Below are 7,176 nucleotides of genomic sequence, written 5' to 3' on the forward strand. Positions count from 1 at the left end.
CAACCTGAAACTCCTGGGCTTAAGCAATTCTCTTGCCTTATCCTCCCAAGTAGCTGGGACTACAGGCACCCGCCACAACACCCAGGTATTTTTTGGTTGTAGTTGTCATTGTTGTTTGGTAGGCCAGGGCAGGATTCAAACCCACCAGCTCTGGTGTATGTTACTGGTGCTCTAGCTGCTGAGCTATAGGCGCAGAGCCTCCCAGCTATTTTTTTTTTTTTTTGCAGTTTTTTTTTTTGGCCGGGGCTGGGTTTGAACCCACAACCTCCGGCATATGGGGCCAGCACCCTTCTCCTTTGAGCCACAGGCGCCGCCCTATTTTATCTTTTAATATGGAACGGTTCATGAATTTGCGTGTCATCCTTGAGTAGGGGCCATGCTAATCTCTGTATCGGTCCAATTTTAGTATATGTGCTGCTGAAGCGAGCACCTCCCAGCTATTTTTTATGGGCGGGATCTCGCTCTTGCCTAGGCTGGTCTGGTCTTGAACTCCTGAGCTCAGGCAATCACCTGCCTTGGCCTCCCAGAGTGCTGGGATTACAGGCTTGAGCCACCATGCCCAGCCTAAAAGAAAAATTTTTTTACTGTCAGTTATAAGTGTGTAGTAAAATGAAAGAGATAGTAAAACTAATATTTATTACTACCTTATATGAAATTAAAAACATAATTAAGATGTTTTATTTCTTTACAGAAAATAGTAGTAATTTTTTTTTTTTTGAGACAGAGTCTTAAGCTGTCGCCCTGAGTAGAGTGCTGTGGCATCACAGTTCATGGCAACCTCCAACTGTTGGGCTTAAGCGATTCTCTTGCCTCAGCCTCCCAAGTAGCTGGGAGTACAGGCGCCTGCCTCAACACCCAGATATTTTTTGGTTGCAGTTGTCATTGTTGCTTAGAAGACCCTGGCTGGACAGGTTCGAACCCGCCACCCCTGATGTATGTGGCTGGCCCCCTGCCGACTGAGCTATGGGTGCCACCAATCAATAGTAATTTTTTTTTTTTAATTATTGTAGAGACATTGTCTCACTTTATCGCCCTGGTAGAGTGTCGTGGTGTCACACAGCTCACAGCAACCTCCAACTCCTGGGCTTAGGTGATTCTCTTGCCTCAGCCTGCCGAGTAGCTGGGACTACACTACAGGCACCCACCATAATGCCTGGCTATTTTTTTGTTGCAGTTTGGCCGGGGCCGGATTTGAACCTGTCACCCTCAGTATATAGGGCTGGTGCCCTACCCACTGAGCCATAGGCACCGCCCCAATAGTAATTTTTAACAGTGCCTGCCTTCTTGTATAACTTATGATTAGGAGTAAGTTATCTTTTTTTATCATTTGGTAAATTGTCATTCTCCTTTCTAAGTTCAGATTTTCTTCCAACATTTTATTCTTTAAACTTCAGTCTCATGAAATATTTCTGAAAATGTCTTTCATATAAATTTGTTGTTGTTGTTGCAGTTTGCCCAGGGCCGGGTTTGAACCCGCCACTCTCACTATATGGGGCTGTCGCCCTACCCTCTGAGCCATAGGCATCACCCCTCTTTCATATAAATGTTTTGTTTGTGTCATTCCATATAGGGCATTTTCATCCCTTTTAGCACAACTATTCATATTCTGTGGGTGCATATCTAGAGTGTCTCAAATGGTGACAGTGTCAGTTACATTCAGTGTGAAGTTGATGTTCAGTATTAATCACTTTTTCTTTTCTTTTCTTTCTTTTTTTTTTTTTTTTGTGGAGACAAGAGTTTCACTTTATTGCCCACAGTAGAGTGCCAAGGCGTCATACAGCTCACAGCAATCTCCAACTCCTGGGCTTAGGCAATTCCCTTGCCTCAGCCTCCCGAGTAGCTAGGACTACAGGTGCCTGCCACAACACCCGGCTATTTTTTTGTTGCAGTTTGGCCGGGGTCGGGTTTGAACCTGCCACCTCAGTATATGGGGCCAGCGCCCTGCCCACTAAGCCACAGGTGCCGCCCTACTTTTTCTTTTCTTAATGCACTTTCATCTTTTTGTTTGTTCACTTCCCTTTTTTGACTTTCCATTTCGGAAGATGTCATATGGTTTTATCAGTGAGCAATAAAGAGGATAAACAACTACATATTATTCTGTGTATATATGAATAACAGATATGCATTGACATATATAAGATGTTCTCAAACTCAATAATGTTAAAGCAAACAATCCAATTTTTAAAATGAGCATAAGCTCAGCAGATGCTGAAAATGCATTTGGCAAAATCCACCACCCATTCTTGTTAAACACCATTCAACAACTAAGGAATAGGAGGTAACTTTCTCAGACAGATAATGGGTATCTATGAAATAACCTACAGCTAACATCAAATTTAAGAGTGAAAGACTTGAGTGCCTTCCCTCTGAGATCCAGAGCAAGATGTGAATGTCTACGCTTACCACTTTTGTTTGGCATTGTAATATCAAGAAAAAGAAATTGCATGGAGTTTGGAAATAAAACCATATTTACCAATGACATGATCTTATATATGGAAAATCCTAGGCAACCATTCAATATAATGATTAGAGCTAGTAAATAAGTTTAGGAAGGTTGCAAGATGCAAGAGAAATATAAAAAAATGAGTTCTGTACATTAGCATGTACAGTTTAAAAATGAAACTAAGTAAATGATTCTACTTACAGTAGTATCCAAAATAATAAAATACTTAGGATTAAAGTAAATAAAAGAAGTACAAAACTTGGAAAGTACATTGGAAAAAATTAATGTTAAGATGGTGGTGTAAGTCGTATTGTGTCCCTCTAAAAGATATATTCACATCCTAACCACTGCTACCTGTAAATGTGAACTTATTTGGAAATAGGGGTTTTGCAGGCATAATCAGGTTAAGATGATATGCTGGAGTAAATTTGGCCTTTAGTCACTGTGATTGATATTCCTATCAGAAGTGAAGATACACATAGAGATGCATCAGAATGCCATTTAACAACAAAGGCAGATGGGAGTGATGTATCTATGTGTATAAGCAAAGAAATACTCAGGATTGCTGGCAAAACCAGAAACTTAGAGAGGTATGGAATGTATTCTCCAGTAGAGAGATCCTCCTGAGAAAGCATGCCCCTGCAGATTCCTTGATTTCAGATTTCCAGCCTCTGGAACTGTGAGAGAGTAAGTTTCTCTTGATTGATACCAATACTATCTCGATCAGACTTCTCTCCTTGGGAACTGTGAAAGAATAAATTTCTTTAGTTTTAACCTATCCACTTTGTGGTAGTTCGTTAAGTAGCTCTAGGGAATGAATATTAAATGACAGCATAACGGAAATCAATTTAGAGGTTCAATGCAATTTCTATTATTGGCCAAGCTGGCATTTTTGTAGAAATTAACAAGCTGATTTAAAAATTCATATGAAAATTCCAGGGATAGAATAGATAAAACAATATTGAAAGAAAGGACAAACTTACTACAAAGGTCAGTAATCAAGACATCATGGAAGAAAAGAATTGAGATTCTAAAAATGTATCTTTAGCTGATTCCTGACAATAGTATCAAGCTAGGGTAATGAACACTTGTCTTTTCTTTTTTTTTTTTTTTTGAGACAGAGCCTCAAGCTGTCACTCTGGGTAGAGTGCCTTGGCGTCATAGCTCACAGCAACCTCCAAATCTTGGGCTCAAGTGATCCTCTTGCCTCAGTTTTTCTGTTGTGTTTTTTTTTTTTTTTGGTAGAGATAGGTGTCTTGCTTTTTGCTCAGGCTGGTCTCGTACCTGTGAGCTCAGGCAATTCACCTGCGTGGGCCTTCCAGAGTACTAGGTTTACAGGTGTGAGCCACTGCGCTGGGCCTCGGAACAGCTGTCTTTTCAACAAATGATTATAGCACAGCTGGATATCCTCATGCAGATTGACCTAGGACTTTACAAATTGTGCACAGATTAATATGATGTGGATCAGAAACCTAAATTTAAAGCTAAAAGTACAGAATTACAGGAGAAAGCATAGTCATACATCTTCATGACCTGGAATTTCATAAGACCCTAAAGGGCAAAGATTAAATACATAAAATAAATGTCAACAAAATCAAGAAATTTTATGTTTGAAGGGACACTGGTAAGAAAGTGAAAGAAGCACTGATATATGGTAAAATTTGGGTGAATTTGAAAACATTATGCTAAGTGCAAGAAGGCAAACCACAAAAGACCATGTATTATAGGATTCATTTATGTGAAATGACTAGAATGGGTAAATTTATAGAGACTGATACTCAGACATTGGAAGGTAGGGAGAAGGAAGACTACCTGTGGGTAGAGTTTCTTTTGGGGTTATGAAATTTTGGAAGTGGTGATGATTTCACAATCGTGTGAATATACTAGAAGATGCTGATAATATATAAATATTATATATTGTCCCAGTGCACTTTGGGGTAATAAGGCAGTGGTTGTGCAGGAGTCGATGTCCTTGTAGGTCACCAGAGCGACCACAGGGATGGTGCTGTAAAAATAAATATATATTCAAGTTGAAATAATAACCTGTGTTCTTACATAGGTCAGTTTGTTATTGTATATAGCAACTTTTTTTCCCCTACAGCTTGCTTTTTTTTTTTTTTATTGTTTAGGATTCATTTGTTGTGCCCAGGAATTCTTTTTTTTTTTGGTTTTTGGCCGGGGCTGGGTTTGAACCCGCCACCTCCGGCATATGGGACCGGCGCCCTACTCCTTGAGCCACAGGCGCCGCCTGTGCCCAGGAATTCTTAAAGACCATACCATCGCGCTAGCCAAATTAACAGAAGAGTCCTTTATTTAAAAGTCAGCCTGCGACTGCCTCACACCCAACACAGGTTTGGAGAGCAGCCCTGACTGCTTTAGGGGTCAGGTCTGCATCCTGGTTGGCACACAGGCTGCCCTGGTGCATCTGGGTTGGTTAGCAAGCAATGTACAGAAGCACAATTTTGTGGTTAGTTAGCCATACATCTTTGGTTCAGTACTTTCCACACTTGATATTTCTCAAAGGTCAGTCCGGAGACAGTTGGTACTTCCCAGTCCATTTCTCAGGGGAGTTAGTTAAGCAAGAAGTCAGTGAGTATTTTACCTTCTATCTTGGGAGTGAAGCAGACTTACTCCATTTTTTTTTTTTTTTTTTTTTTTTGAGACAGAGTCTTACTATGTCGCCTGGGGCAGAGTGCCTTGGGATCCTAGCTCACCGCAACCTCAAACTCCTGGGCAAGCAATTCTCTTGCCTCAGCCTCCCAAGTAGCTGAGACTACAGGTGCCCACCACAATGCCAGGCTATTTTTTCTTTTGTTGCAGTTCTCGTTGTTTTTAGCTGGCCCCAGCCCAGGTTTGAACCCACCAGCTTTGGTTTATGTGGCTGGCGCTGAGCCAGACTTAACTCTATTTTGTTCAGGGCTTGCAGCCCAGAAATTTGCCAGGAGTTAACTGGTATTTTTCCACCTTAGTCTAGGCCTAACAATTGAGGGCACAAAGAAATAGGTTACACTGATATCATTTGTTAGACAAAGTCCCTCTTATAATCGTGTCCTGTCCCCAAGCAGTGTGCCATGCACCATGATCCCCCCTTCCCTTCTCTCTTCCCCTTTCCCTGATCCTCATTCCTGTACCCCATTCCCTGTATTAGTTCATCTACTACCTTCATATTAAATTGAATACATTGGATTCTTGCTTTTCCATTCTTGTGATGCTTTACTTAGAAGAATGTGTTCCAACTCCAGGTTAATACAAAAGATGTAAAGTCTCTATTTTTTAGTGGCTGAATAGTATTCCATGGTATACATATACTACAGCTTGTTAATCCCTTCTTGGGTTGATGTTTACTTAGGTTTTTTCCACATTATGGCTATTGTAAATTGAGCTGTGACAAACAGTCTAGTGCAAATGTCCTTCTGGTAAAAGGATTTTTTCTTCTGAGTAGATGCCTAGTAATGGGATTGCAGGATCAAATGGAAGGTCTAATTTTTCTTTTCTTTTTTTGAGACCTAGTCTCACTTTGTTGCCCTTGGTAGAGTGCCGTAGCATCATAGCTCACAGCAACCTCAAACTCTTGCGCTCAAGCAATTCTCTTGCCTCAGCCTCCCAAGTAGCTGGGACTTCAGGCACCTGCCACAACACCCAGCTATTTTTAGAAATGGGATCTCACTCTGGCTCAGGCTGGTCTTGAGCCTGTGAGCTCAGGCTCAGGCAATCTACGATCTTGGTCTCTCAGAGTGCTAGGATTACAGGCGTGAGCCACTGCGCCCGTCCTGGAAGTTCTAATTTGGATTCTTTGAGGATTCTCCATACTTCCTTCCAAAGGGGATGTATTAGTTTACAGTCCCACCAACAGTGTAAAAGTGTTCTGTTCTCTCCACATCCATGCCGGAATCTGCAGCTTTTCCTTTCATTGTTAGTTTTTTTTTTTTTTAAATATGGAACGCTTCACGAATTTGCGTGTTATCCTTGCGCAGGGACCATGCTAATCTTCTGTGTACTGTTCCAATTTTAGTATATGTGCTGCCGAAGCGAGCACAGTTAGTTTTTTGTTTTAAATAAAAAGGTGAGTTCTTCCTATATTGCTTAGGCTGATATTGAACTCCTAGGCTCAAGCAGTTGTCCTGCCTCAGCCTCCTAAGTAGCTGGGAGTACAGGCACACCTCATCATGCCCAGCTTTTATAGCAGCTTTTTTGTCAACTAGAAAGAGCCCAACTGGCCCTCAAAAGAGTAGTAGATGAACAAAATGTGCTACTTTCAAGTAATGTAGTAGGATTAGAGGTGTGAGCTACTGTGCCCTGCTTTACAAACAGTTTTTAATTTCCTTTTTTTTTTCTTGAGATAGAATATGTTGTCCTCAGTAGAGTGCAGTGGCATCACAGCTCACCGCAACCTCAAACTCTTGGGCTTAAGTGATTCTCTTGCCTTAGCCTCCCAAGTAGTTGGGTCTACAGGCACCTGCCACAATACCCAGCTATTTTTTTGTTGTAGTTGTCATTGTTGTTTGGCAGGCCGCATTTTTAATTTCTTATGAGACAGTCTCAAGATGTAACTCAGAATGTAGTAAATATTTGTAACTTCCAAAGGCCTTATTTCAAAAATTTATCAACAAGCCATTGGAGCCAATATGAAATTCGCAATCAATCCCACATATGCTTGGCAGAGACATGACATTTTCCACAACACAACTATAGGTATTTGAGTTTATTTTTCACCATGTAACTAACAAAGAAAA

At 41.0% G+C, this 7,176-nt stretch overlaps 2 non-coding genes across 2 annotated transcripts; both read right to left on the minus strand.

The window, feature by feature from the left end:
* Positions 1-326: 326 nt before the first annotated feature.
* On the minus strand, positions 327-430 carry LOC128578746 (U6 spliceosomal RNA). Its single transcript, XR_008377879.1, has one exon. It is a non-coding gene; the product is annotated as a U6 spliceosomal RNA (small nuclear RNA).
* A 5,942-nt stretch (positions 431-6,372) lies between these two features.
* Positions 6,373-6,479, minus strand: LOC128578708 (U6 spliceosomal RNA). Its single transcript, XR_008377847.1, has one exon. It is a non-coding gene; the product is annotated as a U6 spliceosomal RNA (small nuclear RNA).
* Positions 6,480-7,176: the final 697 nt, after the last annotated feature.

The sequence above is a fragment of the Nycticebus coucang genome, chromosome X (assembly GCF_027406575.1).
Source record: "Nycticebus coucang isolate mNycCou1 chromosome X, mNycCou1.pri, whole genome shotgun sequence".
In the NCBI taxonomy this organism is placed as follows: domain Eukaryota; kingdom Metazoa; phylum Chordata; class Mammalia; order Primates; family Lorisidae; genus Nycticebus; species Nycticebus coucang.